The 18,560-nt window shown below is 36.5% G+C and overlaps 1 long non-coding RNA gene across 1 annotated transcript in view; it reads left to right on the top strand.

Moving 5' to 3' along the window:
• LOC112668898 (uncharacterized) overlaps positions 1–18,560 on the top strand; it is a 90,637-nt gene that overhangs the window by 43,247 nt on the left and 28,830 nt on the right. Inside the window, exon 3 of the long non-coding RNA XR_003141934.3 lies at positions 15,223–15,327. This is a non-coding gene — a long non-coding RNA (uncharacterized LOC112668898). The remainder of the gene's footprint in view (positions 1–15,222; positions 15,328–18,560) is intronic.

Below are 18,560 nucleotides of genomic sequence, written 5' to 3'. Positions count from 1 at the left end.
CAGCCATGATAACTGCAATACCTGATAAGAGTATGGTTGCCCTTTGCCCTAAGGCTAGACCACCAGAAGAAAGACCTGCATCTGAGTGATGGGGAGAATGTTGACAGGCTGATCTGAGGCTAGGTAGAAACTGGTTGAAAGTGATGAAAAGACAGAGTTTTCAGGAGTCTAGGTAGAGAAGGACTTGGGCTGAGAACAAACTGGTAGGAAAACCTAAACTATAAAACAACTATAGATATTGTATCTTTGCAATTGTCCAAATCTTGTCTCTGTTCCCTTCTCCCCTTCAGCGATCTTCTCTACTTCTAGAGTTACACATTTACTTAAGATCAACTCCATCGTTTTTAAAAAAATATTTTATTTATTTATTTATTCATGAGAGACAGAGAGAGAGAGAGGCAGAAACCTAGGCAGAGGGAGAACCAGGCTCCCTCCGGGGAGCCTGATGTGGGGCTCAATCCCAGGACCCTGAGATTATGACCTGAGCTAAAGGCAGATGCTCAACCACTGAACAACCCAGGTGCCCCTCAGGTCCATCATTTTATCCTTTATTTTAAAATACTGCTTACTCACTTATATCTATAGGATATAGCCTAGATTTCTCACTTTGTCAGATCAGACTGTTCAGTCCAATATAAAGGCTGAGAGTAAGGGGTTTGGAATCAGAAAAATGGGGTTAATTAAATTTCTAATGAGAGAACCTTGTTGTCTGTCAATGTTTTTGTGTGGTCTCTTTCTGGATATGCAGCATCTAATATGACCAGGATAATGTTTTCTGGAATGATGTGATTCTTCTATGGCAGGCATCCTTATAGACAGATAACTCATGTTGATGCTTTATAAATTTTCCTGAATTTCTCAGTAAATTCCACTATTGGTCACCCATTCCACAGATAATTTAAGTCTTCTCTGAAATCCCAAACAGTTATCTATATAATTTGCTCAACCAAAAAAGATATCAGGGAGGTATCTGTGTATTAAAGTTGCTAGAGGAAGTGCCCTAAATGATTTAGGGTTATATTTCTCTCCCAAGTTCATGGACAATTGCTGTATCCAAATTACCTGGGAAAGTCCTCAGACCTACACATGCTGTCACATAATTAAGGATGAGAGAAAATTAGTGGAAATATCAGAAAGGGAGACAGAACATGAAAGGCTCCTAACTCTGGGAAACGAACTAGGGGTGGTGGAAGGGGAGGTGGGCGGGGGGTGGGGGTGACTGGGTGACGGGCACTGAGGTGGGCACTTGATGGGTTGAGCACTGGGTGTTATTCTATATGTTGGAAAATTGAACACCAATAAAAAATAAATTATATTAAAAAAAAGGAGGAATCCTGCCAACCCATTATTATAGACTGATGATTGGTAGAGATTTAAAAAACAATTGTAGAGTGTATCAGGGACCCTCTCAACTTTCACAACAGAAAAGTCCGTTTGTGTTCCACTGTATTTGGTAGGTGACCTTGTGGGAAAAGTGGTGGCTACCACAGTGCTAAAGTACTTTGTGACTAAGGTCCGTGACACTATCAAACAGCCAAACATTTGTGGTAAGAAATTATGGAATTATTAGATGCTGGGGCAGAAATGCACAGCTTTGGAGATTATTTGGAGCACACGCTCAAGGTTGACACCATAGATTTCTGAAGGGACCCTATCAGAGAATGTGAACCAAGAAAGTTTGTCTGGACCTTTTGGCTTGCTATTCATCTCACTGCTTTTCCAACCCCCATCATCTATAATTTTAAATGAGCTTTTCATATTTGATTTATTATCCTCAATCATTCTTGAATTTGGCATCTTCTTTTAATTGGCTTAGAGATGACTTTGTCCCATGTTCTATTTTTCTCTCACCACAGGCCAGGTTCTGAGAGGCTGGCATATCATGACATTTGAGAGCTTTGTCTTTGGCCTAGATCCCTTGGGTTTGATCTAGGCCTTGGCTTTTGTTTTACTACCATGGGCAAATTGTTCACCCTCTCTAAGTATCATTTTGTATTGCTGGAAAAGTGGTTTTAATAAATGTACTTGCACAAGGGTTGTTATGGGAGTTAAAAATATTGTATATAATATGCTATAATTAGCCTTTATTGTTGCTCTTGTTTTAAATATATAACTTTGGCCCATTTTCTGTTTTTGGCTTTTCTATTCTAATTCTGCCTTGCCAAATTCAAGGATTCCCAGCCTGTTTCTCTGCTAATTACCAACCCCCCATAGGATAGGTTTAATAAGAATGCTTTCATGCAAATGTACTATTCAATATTTGCTAGACTTTTGGATCTACAGAACAACTTCTCAGAAAAGAAAATGGTGGCAGAAAAGAAAAATTCTACAAAAAACTAAATTGACTTAAAAGAAAATTTGAAGTGGTTTCATCATACATTGAAGACAGGTTGCATGAATTGCTATTCTGTACATATTCTGAGGGCAAGAATCATGTCTGCCTTGTTCATTGCAGTATCCTTAGCACCTGAAACTGTCCCTTATGGGGAGTGTCTTCAGTAAATATTTACTGAGTAAAAGAACAAACTGAACATATGTTAGAAGATTTGTTCCAATATCAGTATCGTCTAAGGAAACAGCTCTAGAAAATCCTATTCATTTTCCCCTTCCTCCTTTATCTCTTTGGTTTTCTTCTTTCTGAGAGCTGGAAACACTGTGAGCTGTTTAAATTGTTTCCTTCAGTTCCCTCTACATTGCTTTCACACTAGGATATCATCAAAACACAGTATCAGTCTTGGGATTCTTTTTTTTTTTTTTTTAAGAACATGAACCATTGGAAAATTTCAGGGGCAATAGAAATTTCAAACTAAAAAGTCGAGTCTTCAGGTTCATGAGGTAGCAGTCCTTTTCAACCAGCAATGGAGAAGCTTGGTCAAAGTTGAGATTGGCAGACATGTTTCTCTGGGCATAAAAAATAGTGTGGCTCTCCACTGGAGACGCCAGGAACAGGTGTGAGACAGTAAACATCGTCGTTTTGAATAGGGACAATAGGCAGAGGGGCCTGTAGAAAAAGAATGCAGGAAACATTTTTGCTGACTATTTTTATACCAAAACAAGAGACCTCTTTGGTCTTGTACAGGAAGTATTCTTAAAAACTCTGTTGCACATATGCCAGTACCTGAAGTATCTTGCCCTGGAGATTTTGAGGAGGATATTCCTCCATCATCACAGAAATACTCAGGATCACAGAGTATCTTATGGGGCAAGTGTTAGGATTCCTTAGTTATGATTTCTTTAAAAAAGAATACAGTCTCTGCATTGTATAGCTTCAATCTACATCCTAGCATCAGCATTTAGACCATGGACATTGGCCTCCCCAGCCTGATCACAAGTGGATGTGATAGGATGTACATCCTCTGTGTCTTGGTGACTGTTGACCAGTGCTATTTACTCTTGTGTCACGGTATTTATGCATCTGCCATAGGTCATCCTGTCCACCTAAGTATCACTGATGACTCCTTTAATAACACAGATTAGGTGACATAATCATTCTGCTAGTGTCTTCTCTTGGGCCCTCACAACTGTCAATGCCATTAAAGGACTCTGCCGGCAACTGGACATGTTGGGATCCTACGGTACATCATCCAATAAATCCCAGACTTATTGGATGTAGCTTTAGGGCAGAAACCACGAGGTTGTTGATTACCTTTAGGTCATTTATGTCTGATTAGTGCTGGTGAAAGTACATGTTTGGGATCCTTAAAGTTTACAAAATGTCTCAGTCTAAACCGAAGTGAATCTGAAACTTTTCTTCTTTGTTATTTCCTCATCTCCTTGGAGTAGTTGGTGCAGTAGTTCCGGAAACCCGAATAGATACCTTTTGCCATGGAACTAGCTGATGGTAGGTCCCGAAGCACAAGGGAAACAGAAAACCTGCCTGAAAGCTGAAGCCCAGAGGCTGAAAGGAAAGCCAGAAAGTCTCCCATTTGGGCATGTCTGGATCCACAGTGTAGCAGATCTGTGGCTGGACTGCTTCTGTTTGCATCTTGACCCCGTCCTTAGTTGTGTGGGTTTTGTAGTATTATTTCATCTGTTTTTACCTCTGATTGCCACATTTGAGGAGAAAATAGCAAATTCATGTTAGATATGTAGTTCACATATGTGTTAGCTGCTAGTAGTATTTTTACTGTTCTCATTACTGCGCCTAGAGGTAAAATCAGGGACTTGATGTTCAGCTTTGACCCCTTTGCTGCTTGGGTGGGGTCCAGCAACCAGCTGCCTTGCCTGGGAAGTTGTTACAAATGCAGAATGGCAGGTCTCATCCTCCTGATTCAAAACCTGCATTTTGACAAGGCCCTCTGAATGATTCAAGTGAACAGTGAAGTCTGGAGAGCCCTGGTCTAGATCAAAGGGCTGCAGGTAGAGCAAGGGAATAGGTGTGGGATATGGGCTCAAGGATTGAAATCAGGGTCCTGAAGGAGACTTCACTGGCTTATTTTCATAGGTTGACAGGAACCGGCAGAAGGGATGATTTGCCCTGGTTTTCCTGCAGGGAGGGGAGCAGGGAAATGAGCGAAGGCAGAGCAAATACTGAGGCCTACAGCTGGGACGTCTGTGCAAGACTCTCACTTATGTTTGCTTAAGAATAAAATGAAAGGCTCTCGGAATTGCAATCCCAGAGTAGGGGACAGACCTCGAAGCCTTCAGGACTCTCCCAGCATGCAGTTTGAGACCTGAACTGATCAGGTGCCAGGAGGAAGGTCATCGTTGATTGTTTCCCCGGCAGCCTTGAGAAAATTTTTTTTTTTTTTTTACTTTGTTTTACATTCTCCAACCTTTTTACTCTGAGCTTCACTGGAGGATTCATGACGAGAAAAGAGATGACGCTGTGCAGAAAAATGATCTTTACCGCTGCAAAATTTATCCCTGCCAGAAACGCAAAATGCTGCAGCACTTAATTAAAGAATATAGAAAGTCACCAAAATATTAACATTAAACCATGGCCTCCGCCTCTCACTTTTTGCTTAAGAATCTCACCAGAGGAGAAATGACAGGAGGGAAGACAATCTGAATCTTTCTTCCCACCCCACCCCCAGTCCTCTGAAGAAAGACATTGTTCAGCAAATTAAACAGGTAAACAGGATTTTAAGAAGAATGTTTAAACTGCTTAATAGAACAAATTGTTTTTTAACACTCTTAAGCAGCTGTTGGAATCATCGATTTGCATACACATAATGAATATGCTAATAGCAAATCTTTCTCTCCTCATCATTAAAAATAGGTTTCCTTTGGGACTTCTAAAAGCTCATTGTTATTCTGGTTGTAGTTACTATATATACTTGGGTGCACTCATTTAAGTATCTTTACAATATATAGGCTTTTGCTAATTGAGGTATGTCTTTCACAATCAAGTAGTTGAGTCTGTGAAATCCTACTGTATGTGAACATGTAGAAACTTGCAAATACAGTTTAGAATCCACTGTCCTGCAAAATAATTTAAGCAGCGCATGAATTTTTCACTAGGCTTCCCATGCTTACCTAGTTTGAGTTTTAATGTTTTGTGCAGAAGGAAATAATACAAGTCCAGATAATTAAAATATTATTGCTTTGGGTCATCATTTCAATTACTACTGATGTTTCTAGACTTTTGGGGCATTATATTTTTAAGTGTCACCCATTTCTTTTGAATCCTGAACCTGTGGGTTTATTAATCTGCATAACTCATTTGCATCAATATGAATGGAAATATTATGTCTGATTTATTCATCACTTAGGCATGTTAATCTGAGTACAGTTGCTTCCTTGAAAATATCAAACAGCATTTATTTTACTTACTTTCTATATGAGGCAGTTTGGACGCTTAAATATAACAAGAGTAAATCTGAGAAGACTCAAGGAAGCAGGAAGTAAGATAGTAATAGGCACCTGGTAAGATAGTTATCTCAGACACTGAGTTTGACTGTAAATTCAAAGTGGCTCAAGGAATTGAAGAAATCATCTTGGATTACATGGTGAAGTCACCATCCATTTTGAATCCCCAATTTAGAGCTTTGGGTAAAAAACCTCATGAGTGATAATAATTTATGTTGTAAGAAATTTGACATGGCCTGATTATGAAAATTCAGTTAGGAACACTACAAAGTGACATGGTGACACGATTCTGAGCTGTGATTGCAACATAGATGCTTGAATAATTAAGGTGAAATCAGGTTTTGGACATAATTCAAAGCAATGATTAAGATATTATCAGGTTAATCATAATTAAATTTTCTGTTGTGTATTTTTTATATATTTATTTATTCATGAGGGACACAGAGAGAGAGGCAGAGACAAAGGCAGAGGGAGAAGTAGGATCAAATCATGTATTTGTCATCCTGAAATACATCTTTTTATAGTGGTTAATAAATAATGAAATGATTTGAAAATATGAAGGAATGAAAAACATTTTAAAACACTAAAATTGCGTTTGACTTCATTAATATTAACATTTTTCCTCAACATTGGTTCACTCTTTACTCAAGCTCCTTGCAATTCTGTTAATGAGCTCTCCTACCTACCCCAACACCTTTTTTGGGTCAAGATTAGAGAAGTTTCCACTGAATTTCATTTTTTCCTTAAACCAGTTAAGTATCTCTTACAGAATATGAGCTCAACATGCTTTCTTTGCATCCTCATCAACTTATACTCTGGAGATTATACCTTTTGTGAACTAATTTTTTTGTGTGACTTTCTTCACAGCTCTCAATTCCCATTTTTTCTGCTTTGTTTTACACCATTGTCCTTATTTAGAAAATAAGTGAGTTTTCAGAATTGTCCTAAATTTCAAGCAATTAGAGGTATTTCAGTAACAAGCGATGCTCTCCTAATTCATCCTTAAGAGCTCCTTCCTTTCCCTTCCTGTTCTCTTCATTTTTCTTGTCTTTCTTCAGTAAACCTATTTACACAGGTATTCTATAATCACATATGGGTTTTAAAATTGAATAGGAAAAACTACCATTTTATAACCTGGGCCAGTCTTGCATATTATTCACCTGTAAATAAATCTTGAAGCTAAGCACAGAGATGAACTTACCAGGTGGACATCAGTGTGGAAGAAGGATATTGGGTGACAAAGGGAAAGATTTCTTGACAACTGGTTGTTCTAGTGGTCTTATGAAAACATAGGTAACATCATTAAATGTTACCTGAGTAAAATTACTTTAGGTATGGCTGATGGCCTAATTTAATAAAGGGATGAGACTTGAAAAATCTATGGGAACGTAGAACAATAAAGTGTACATCTTAAGCAAGCATTTAGTGAAATCATAATTAAATTTTCTGTTAAGTGTCTTTTTTATATATTTATTTATTCATGAGGGACACAGAGAGAGAGGTAGAGACATAGGCAGAGGGAGAAACAGGATCCATGCAGGGAGCCCATTGCGGGACTTGATCCCGGGACTCCAGGATCATGCCCTGAGCCGAAGGCAGATGCTTAACCGCTGAGCCACCCAGGCATCCCTGGGTGCCTTTGAAGCCCAAATCAGAGTATTTAGTAGATCTCAGGGTTTTTTTTCCCTGAAATTATTAACAGAAAAGAATGAAATGTTGCAAAACCAACATAGTGTCAGGTTACTCACCCCTTTAAATATATATGTGGACATGCCCTGTGAATATAAATGCATGTAAACCCCAATGTGGTATTTAAATGTATACTCCTGTCAGAATTATTATGATAACAGTGTCTTTTCTTGCAGCTAAAAATGCAAAATGAAAAGAGGAAAAATAAAATTATCCCCAGCATGCTGACAGTAATAATAAGAGTATTAAGAAGAACAGGAAGACATTTTCAAGAAAACAGCCATGAAGTCTAATCCACCTAGACTTTTATTGAGGATGACATGCCCTTTGTAATCTCCTGTCCTCTATCTCTATCAGCAAAACAGACTTCTACTTCTGCTTCCACCTCTGTGTTGTTTTAGTCAGCCAGAAAATTCTATGACTCCTTTTGACACAACAGATTTTGTCCCCCTATTCCTTCCCTGCAGAGATTATCAACATGGCAAATAATTATGAATCCTAAGGTGAAAACAGAACCTTCACGTAGAGCTGAGCATTTTTTACCCCAGGGGATTATTGATTTGTGCAGTGACTTTTGTCCTTGGTAAATCTCAATTTTCAATGGTGAATGCATTTGTAAGTATAAGCCAAACTCCTGGGGAGGCCTTGCTTCCATTAATACATACTTTATTGGGAAGCTTGTCTTTCTCCATAGGACTTCACTCTAGACATTTGAAATTCCAGATGTAGACAAAATGAGATTTCAAAGAAGTAGGTCTACTAAAATGATGGACTAATGTCAAAGTCAAACTAGCTTTAGATTAGCCTTGCAATTATTTGGATTAAAATTGGAAATCAAATTTTATTATGGATTGTATTTGCAATATTATTATGGAGTATTTGCATAATACTCCAGAACAGTTTCTTCATCTTGTTACTATGGGTATTTGGCGCTGGAATTTTTTTTTTTTTTTTTTTTTTTTTGTGGTGGGGAAGCTATCCTGTGCATCACAGGAAGTTTAACAGCATTCCTAAACTATACTCCCAAGATGTCAATAGCACCTTACCTGCCAGTTGTGACAGCTAATACTCTGTAGAGTGTGCCAGATGTTCCCTGGCAGACAAAATCATACCCTGGTTGAGAACCCTTCTGTAAAATACTCTGTGACTTCTCTTGAAATTCACACAGAAAATTATGGATCCTTACAGCTAAAAATGTTATCCAGGATCCCCTCATTGGGCAAAGTTGTTTTTTTTTCCATTTTTTTCTTACAGATTTTTTTTTCACAAGAAAAATTTATTTATTTATTCACGAGAGACACACAGAGAGAAACAGGCTCCATGCAGGGAGCCCTATGTGGGACTCGATCCCAGGACTCCAGTATCACACCCTGGGCCAAACGCAGCTGCACAACCACTGAGCCACTCAGGTGTCCCCCCATTTTTCCCCAACAGAGTTCAGTTTCCTCATTTCTAAGACATCTAACCGGGGATCCCTGGGTGGCGCAGCGGTTTGGCGCCTGCCTTTGGCGCAGGGTGCGATCCTGGAGACCCGGGATCGAATCCCATGTCGGGCTCCCGGTGCATGGAGCCTGCTTCTCCCCCTGCCTATGTCTCTACCTCTCCCTCTCTCTCTGTGACTATCATAAAAAAAAAAAAAAGAAAAAAAAAAAGACATCTAACTAATCCTCAGTTCTTCTGGCCTAATATGATTGCAGTTTTATTTTCTGATGCTAAAGTCTGGTAGGATGACATGATGGTACTTTCAGGACAACTTCCAAGTGTCCCTCACCATCAGGGCCATGAAATTTTATAGTCATTGTTACCTGCTGGCATCCTTCTACCTACAGCAGCTCAAGTGTGGTTCCCCTTTCTTCTACATTTATTTCTTTTCTTTTTTTAATTAAAGTATAGTTGACATACAGTATTCTATTAGTTTAGTCACACACTGTGGTGATTTGATCTTTTATATATTTCAAGTGATCTTTATAAATGTAGTCACCTCCTGTCACCATAAAAACCTATTACAATATTATTGACTATATTCCCTATGCTATACATTGTATTCCTTAACTTATTTATTTTATAAATGGGAGTTTGTACCTCTTAATCCCCTTCACCTATTTTGCCTGCAACCTAACCCCATCCCCACTCTGCTAAGCAACAGTTTCCTATATCTATGAGACTGTTTTGTTCTGCTTGTTCATTTTTTTCTTTGATTCCACATACAAGTGAAATCATATGGTGTTTGCCTCTCACTGTTTGACTTCTCTTACTTCACATCATAACCTATAGTCCAGCCATGTGTTGCAAATGGCAAGATTTCATTCTTTTTTTATAGCTGAGTAATATTTTGTTGCCTCTGTGTATGTGTATGTGTGTAAATATATATATATATCTTACCCATTCATCTATTCATAGACACTTAGGTTACTTCCATATTCTGGCTATTGTAAATAATGCTGAAATTAAAACAGGAGTGCATATATCTCCTCAATTGGTATTTTTGTTTTCTTTGGATAAATGCCCAGAAGTGGAGTTGCTGGATCTATCTAGTCATTCTATTTTTAATGTTTTGAGAACCTCCGTACTATTTTCCATAAAGGCTTGACCAATTTATATTACCACCTGTACAACTGTACAAGGCTTCCCTTTTCTCTATGTCCTTGCCGACACTTGTGATTTCTTGTCTTTCTCATTTTAGCCATTCTAACAGATGTGACATGATATCTCATTGCGGTTTTTGCATTTCCCTGTTGATTGATGATGTTGAACATATTTTCATGCGCCTCTTGGCCTTTGTATGTCTTACTTAGAAAAATAATTCAAGTTCTCTGCCCATTTTTAAATCAGGTTGTTTAGGGGCACCTGGTTCCCTTAGTCATTAGGTGTTTGACTCTTCTTTTCAGCTCAAATCATGATCTGAGGATTGTGAGGAAGAGCTCCATGTCTGGCTCCGCACTCAGGGAGAGACTGCTGGAGATTCTTCCTCTTCCTCTATCTCTGTCTCCCCCATCTCGCTCTCATCAATCAATCAATCAATCAATCAATCAATCAGGTTATTTGGTTGTGTAAGTTCTTTATATTTTAGATACCAGTCCCTTACTGCATGTGTGATATGCAATATCTTCCCCAATCACTATTTCTCCTTTTCATTTTGTTGATTATTTTCTTCACTGTACAAAAGCTTTAGGTTGATGTGATTTGTTTATTTTAGCTTTTATTGATCTTACCTGAGGAGACTGATCCAAAATATATTGTTAAGACTGATGTCAAAAAAATTATTGCCTATGCTTTCTTATGGGAGTTTTATGGTTTCAGGTCCTGCATTCCAAGTCTTTAATCCATTTTGAATGTGTTTTTGCATATGGTATAAGAGAATGGTCCAGTTTCATTCTTCAGCATGCAGCTGTTCAATTTTCCCAGAACCGTTTATTGAAGAGACTGTCTTCCCCATTGCATACTGTTGCCTCCTTTGTCATAGATGAATTGACCATATATGTATGGATTTATTTCTGAGCTCTTTTATCTATGTATCTATTTTTGTGTCAGTATCATAGCCTTTTGGTTACTACATTTTTTTGTGATATAGTTTGAAACTAAGATATGTAATACCTCTAGCTCTGTTCTTCTTTCTCAAAATCGCTTTAGCTATTAGGGGTCTTTGTAGTTCTATATTAATTTTAGGATTCTTTGTTCTAGTTCTGTGAAAATATGCCATTCATATTTTGATGGAGATTGCACCAAATCTGTAGATTGCTTTGGGTAGTATGGACATTTTAATGATGTAAAATTTTCCAATCCATGGACATGGACTATTTTTCTATTTATAGGCATACCTCATTTTATTGACTTTATCATTTTGCACTTCCCATATAATTGTGTTTTTTAAAAGTTGAAGGTTTGTGGCAAACTCTGTATTGAGTGAGTTCATCAGCACCATTTTCCCAATAGCATTTGCTTCTTTCATGTCTCTGTGTCACATTTTTGTAATTCTTGCAATATTTCAAACTTTTCTTCTTATTGTATTTGTTATGATGGTTTATGATCAGTAATTACAATTTGCTGAAAGCTCAGATGATGGTTAGCATTTTTAGTGGTAAAATATTTTTTAAAGATTTATTAATTTGAGGGAGAGAGGGAGAGGAGGGGGAGAGACAGAGGGAGAGGAACAGAGAGAATCTCAAGCAGACTTCACGCTGAGCATGGAGCTTAATATGGGGCTCAATCCCATGATCCTGAGATCATGACCTGAGCTGAAACCAAGAGTCAGACATTCAACTGACTGAGCCACCCAGGTGCCATGATAAAATATTTTTTATTAAAATAAGTACATTGCTTTTTTAGGCATAATACTACTGTACACTTTATAGATTACACTGTAGTATAAACTTACTTTTAAATGCATTGAGAATGGGAATCCAAAAACTCATTTGACTAGCTTTATTGTGATATTTGCTTTATTGTGGTATCTGGAACCAAATTTGCAATATCTCCAAGGTAAGCCTGTCTTTGTGTCATCTTCAGTTTCTTTAACTACTTCCTTATAGTTTTCAGAGTACAGTCCTTTCACATCCTTGGTTAACTTTATTCCTAGGTATTTTATGCAATTATAAATGGGATTATTTTCTTAATTTCTCTTCCTGATAGCTCATTGTTTGTGCAATAATTATTCAATAATAATTCTGTATATTAATTTTGTATCTGTGTCTTTGCTGAGTTCATTTCTCAGTTCTAATCGTTTCTCTATAGAGTCTTTAGGGTTTTTAATATATAGTATCATGTCTTCTTCAAATAATGACAGCTTTATTTCTTCCTTTCCAATTTGGATGCCTATTCCTTTTTTTCCCCCTAATTTTGTGACTAGGACTTTCAATACTATGGTGGATAAAAGTGGTGAGAATTAGCATTCTTGTCTTTGTTCTTGATCTTCGACAAAAAGCTTTTATTTAGCTTTTGACCATTGAATATGGTGTTAGCTGTGAGTTTGTCATACATGGCCTTTATTATGTTGAGGTACATTCCTTCTATATACACTGTGTTGAGAGTTTTTTTTTTTATCATAAATGGATGTTGAATTTTGTCAAATGCTTTTTCTGCATCTACTGAGATAATCATATGACTTTTATTTTTTATTTTTTTTTGTAAATCTGGTGTATCATATTGATTAATTTATGGATGTTGAAATATCTTTGAATCCCTGGAATAAATTCCACTTGGTCATGGTTAATGACTCTCTTAAAGTATTGTTGAATTTGGTTTGCTAATATTTTTGTTGAGGACTTCTGCATCTATGTTCATCCAGGGTATTGGCCTATAATTTGTGTGTGTGTGAGATTGTGTTCATGCTTGCACATGCATGGTGTTTTTGTCTGGTATTGATATCATTTATGAAAATGCTGTTTTATAAAATGAGTTTGGAAGCTTTCCTTCCTATTCAGTTTCTTGGAATAAGTAGAGGATAGGTACTAACTCTTGGAATGTTTGGAAGAATTTATCTCTGAAAGTTTAACTTGATTTTTGGTAGTTCTTGAATTACTAATTCAATTTCATTACTTGCAATCAGTCTATTTAGGTTTTCTGTTTCTTTGTGATTCAGTTTTAGAATATTGTGTGTTTCTAGTATTTATCTGTTTCATCTAGATTTTTCCATTTGTTAGTGTATAAATATAGGATTCTCTTATGATCCTTGTATTTCTGTGGTTTCAGTTGTATCATTTCCTCTTCCATTTCCAATTTTATTGATTGGGGCCCTCTTTTTTTCTTGATGAGTCTATCTAGAAGTTTATCAATTTTGTTTATCTTCTTAAAGAACTAGCTTTTAGTTTCATTGATCATTTCTACTGTTTTTCATCTCCATTTCATTTATTTCTGCTCTGATCTGTATTATTTCCTTCCTTCTACCAACATAGTTTTTGTTCTTTTTTCTAGTTTCTTTAGGTATAATGTTGGATTGTTTACTTGGAATTTTTCTTGTGTCTTGAGATAGGCTCATATTGCTATGACTTTCCTTATTAGAATTGCTTTTGCTGTGTCCCAGAGATTTTGTGTTTCAATTTTCATTTTTTCAAAGTATTTCTTTTTAAAATTTTCTCTTTGGTTTCTTTGTTAAACCACTGGTAGTCTAGGAATATATAACCTAATCCTCATGTGTTTGTGGCTTTTGTCCAGCTTTCTTCTTGTATTGATTTCTAGTTTCATGCCAGTATGGTCAAAAAAGATCTTAATTTAATTTCAATCTTCTTGAATTTATTGGGACTTGTTTTGTGGCCTAATATGTGACCTGATCTGTCCTGCAGAATGTTCCGTGCACACTTGAAAAGAATGTGTATTCCAAAGTTTTTGGATGAAGTGTTCTCTATATATCTATTAAGTCGATCTGGTCTAATGTGTCACTTAAGGCCAATGTTTCCTTATTGATTTTCTGTCTGGATGATCTCTCCATTAATATAAGTGGAGTGTTAAAGTCCCTTACTATTATTGTATTGCTGTGAATTTCTCCCTTTATGTCTGTATTATTTGCTTTATATATTTAGGTTCTCTCATGTTGGGTACAGAAACATTTATAAATGTTATATCTTCTTTGATTGACCTCTTTATAATTATGCATTGCCCTTCTTTGTCTTTTGTTACAGTCTTTGTTTTAAAGTCTATTTTGTCTGATATGAGTATTGCTGTACCAGCTTTCTTTTCATTTCCATTTGTATGGAATATCTTTCTCCATCGTTTTACTTTCACTGGGTGTGTGTCTTTAGATGTGGAGAGAGTCTCTAGTAGGCAGTATATAGATTTTTTTTTAAACCACTGACCTTTGCTGAAAAATGTGAAATTGTGGTCTTCCTGCTTCATAAAAATTATATTCATTAAGATCCTTTGACCTCATAAAAGACTGATGACTTCAAATCTAGAGGTTTTTTCTTTAATTTGCATACTTCTTTCTATAGTATTGGTTCTGTTGTCTACCTCTTGTTCCTTTAAATTCTTGTGTCTCTCAGCATCTCTTCATCATTCCTTTTTTCAAAATATTGTATTGATTTATTTGTGAGAGAGAAAGAGGGAGAGCATGAGTTGGGCGGGGGGCGCTGCAGAGGAAGAGGGAGAAACAGATTCCCTGCTGAGCAGGAGTCCAGTGTGGGGCTTGACCCCAGGACCCTGAGACCATGACCTGTGCCAAAAGCAGACGCTTAACCAACAGAGCTATCCAGGTGCCTCAACTCTTCCTTCCATCATTCTATTTTTAAAGTAAAAATACCTTTCTCCATTCATTCAGCTTCTTCTTTTCTCTAACTTTGGGCTCTTTCCAAGATTTCAGTCTTTAGTTTTCCATGTATTTTCTCTTCTTTTTGCTTTTTAAACCTCCCCTTGAAGATAAAATAATTTTTGTAGCACAATCTCTTACATCAATGCACATGTCTCTTGGAATTGGGCTTGAGCTACCAAGGCCCAGCACTTTCTTTTTTTTTTCCTGCTAATTGCCATAGGAAAAAAAGTAAACACATGAGAAATTATGATGCATCTGCCTTCCATTCTGATTTTTACTTACCCCAGTCCTCAACTTTAGAATTTTATAACTTGATTATTATTTCATAAAAATAATTTTAATTACTACTTGTTATTGTGGATATATATCATTTTCTGCATTTGTATAATTTTCCATAATTTCTTTTTCCATTGTTCAAAGAATACTGGAATTCACAGACTGGTAGGTAAATGCTTGCTTACTTCTTCATTTTTTGCCCATAGGATTCATTCCTTGAAGAAAAAGCACTGATTCAAAGAGCCTATAGATATTTAATGGCCAATCAGTATTGCTCAGAGGGGATCTCCTTGGCTTCATGCATCAACTGGGTAAGTACTCAATAGGTTCTTATTACGATCCGAGCCCTGTACTCCTTTAGCCACTTCTAGAATCCATTTGTCATTCTATTAAATTAATTTTGCTTAAAGCTTATTTTCATCTGTCATTTTCCTGCTTGGAAGCCTCTTACATACACTCAGGTCTTAGGGCTAAAGCTGAACTCTCTAGATTGCCAGTTAGGCCCTGCCTGGCCCCTTCTACCCAAGAGCAAGTGCATGCATGTGTGCACGCACACAGAGCCCCAGCTTTCTTTTCCGATAGGACTTCCACCACCCTCTAATGTCACCCTTCTACATTTCTTTAGGTTGGTGTCCTATCCTTTTGACACATACTCATTCCTGATTTTATATTTTTGCATTCCCACCCACCCTCTCACCATCCCACCATTCTTTCAAAGAGCTGGAAAGGCATTCTAAGTGTTTTCCTCTTCCAAATGTAACAGTGTATTCCAGTGATTTTCTCCTCAAACCCTAATTAGTCCTGTCTTTGCCAGGTTAACTGGTGGAGCCAATTAATCACCACTTAATGTTATTTTGTCGTTCAAGTATATTAAACTCATTCTAGGTAGGATGGTAATAATTTTCACCTCTCATTCTGAACAGAATGCCGTATACTCTGTTTTATGGCTCATAAACAAATTTAAATTTTTTGAGCATCTACTATGTGTTAGTCACTGTTCTCAGTTCTGGGAATACAATGATAATAAATTAGCTATGGTCTTTATCTTCATCACATGGACAATCTAAGAGTCTACTGTTTTTGCTTTCCAGACCTACCCATTTAAGCACACCCTGAACACCTATATTTTCCTCATAAACTCAATTTTGGACTGCTATCACTGTACCTCGTCTCAAAACTGATTTGTGATAAACTTATTTTACAAATAGACAATAACCTGGGAATTCAGTAATTAAGTAAAGCTCAGATTTATGAAATTTATGAAAGTTAATTCTGCATTATCTGGCCTTTCCAGCATAATAAGTGAAAGTATTCAAAGAGTTGTAAGACTGGTGGAGCTTGATTTCACAGAGAACTTCACAAGGTCAATCCTGGGGCTATCCATAAGGATTATTATATATATATATTAAGATTTTATTTATTTATTCATGAGAGACAGAGAGAGAGAGAGAGAGAGAGAGGCAGAGACACAGGCAGAGGGAGAAGCAGGCTCCATGCAGGGAGCCCGACATGGGACTCAATCCTAGGTCTCCAGGATCAGGCCCTAGGCCAAAGGCAGCACTAAACTGCTGAGCCACCTGGGCTGTCCCAGGATTATTATATTTTAAAGAAAAATATATACAATGTCTTTTTATATTCTAGTTTTCCAGTGTTAAATAAGATTTACTAAATGAGAGTAAACACAGATTATATAAAACCACATAAAGATGAAGGAAATAGATTACAGCTGTGAAGGATTTGTACACTGAGAAGGAAAGACATGCAAATGTGATAACCTTTATTTTTAGCCCCCAAAATATTGTAATGGATTCACTTTGGTTGGTATCTCAGCTCTGAAAAGTCCTTTCATTGAGAAAACTGGAAATCCTCAGCCTTTGATGAGTACTGTTAGATTCTATTTTGCACTGTGAAATATGCAATTTTGTCAAGATCTTAAACTATAACAAAATATCTTGATATTTGAGAAAATATCTTAATGGAGATGTAAGTACTGAGGTTTCCTTGGGTCAGCGATCTCCACTGGTATCAAAATCCCCAAGAACACAAGCAGGAAATGGTGGAAGTGATTAGGGAGATTTTATACTTTAATTTGTAACAAATAATACACAAGGAAAGAAAGGGCAAATCTCCTAAGTAAAGGGATTAGACAAAAATCTAACTAAGGATATAAATGACCTGTATGTTTCCTTTGACTAATCTGGTAAGAAAATAGGAAATAAAGCAAAACAAAGCAAAGAAAAAAACACCTACGCTATAAATAACAGAAGAAAGATAAAGAAACAACAATGATGATTTATTCACAAGTTCCCAGGGACTTAATGTAAAATATTCTTGGGTATAATGAGATGATTTTGATTGTCTTTATTTGTCACAATTTCATTCAAGATGATCTAAGCAAAAATATGAGAATACAATTACTGAATGGTTTTCAGTTTTAACACTTTACATCTAAAATTTTGAATGATATTTTAAACTGGGAAGACAGTTTTAGGGGAGTATTGTTCTTTCTTCTTTGTTTAATTCATTGGAAAGTTATAAAATGATATTTTAGAGACTCATCTCTGAAAATAGAGGCATTATTTAATAATATATATAATAGATAATATAAGTATATTTATATCAATATATATATTTACAAAATTAGATGGGTCTACCATAGTTAGGCATAAGGAAAACTTTTGACTGGTATAGTTTGCTGCATTTCTACTTTTGCTCTCTCTTTATATCACAAAGCCTAGAAAATTCCATGGAGTTCTGTTTTTCAGAAATATATGTACAGCTTTTGTTGTTTTTATACCCCTTGAACATCAGTTTCACTTTATCATTACAGTTCATATGTTTCCAAGACCCATGATACCCCTATTTCCCTGATATAAATCATATATGAATTGGCACTGAGTTGGTCTCAGTGGGTTGTAAGTCCAACATGGTTTCACACATCTATTTATATAGTCATTTTTTTAAAGCTGTGATATAATGTTTTGCTAAAGAGTACATTTGGTTTTCAACCTAATATGATATTTTCTTCAGACCTCAAAATCCTTGTCAATGACTGAAATTGCAAAGAATTGGAATATGGAGGAATTTTCTAAGGATGAAAAGGTCCCAGGTCACAACTCTGGCCTGTGTGAGTCACTGTGGTTGAAAATGCTCAAAATGAGGCTGCATCGCTACCTGGAAACTGTGTGTAGTTAAAGGATGTTTTACTCTTTCTTTTGGAACTAGAGTAAGAAGTTTATTTTATCTTTTTTTAAATCTTAGTTTCAGAGTTTATACTCTTCATTTCATATGATCCTCACCATCCACTTGAGTTCCTTTTGTTTTATTTTTTATTTTTATTTTTTTACTGCCCATAGTATTTGTTTGTTGTTTGTTTATCAAGAATTTATCATTCTAGAGCCTAATGTTCATGTTTCATAGTTCAGGAACACAGGGGACTGACAAACATCCATGGAATTCAACCCAAATAAATTCTATACATTCCCAAGTCACTTTGCACTCTTCAAGATGCCAGCCTTCTTCATCTCCTCAAGATCTTTCATGA

Source organism: Canis lupus, chromosome 23 (assembly GCF_003254725.2).
Source record: "Canis lupus dingo isolate Sandy chromosome 23, ASM325472v2, whole genome shotgun sequence".
In the NCBI taxonomy this organism is placed as follows: domain Eukaryota; kingdom Metazoa; phylum Chordata; class Mammalia; order Carnivora; family Canidae; genus Canis; species Canis lupus.
This window is presented reverse-complemented; position numbering and strand designations above follow the sequence as displayed.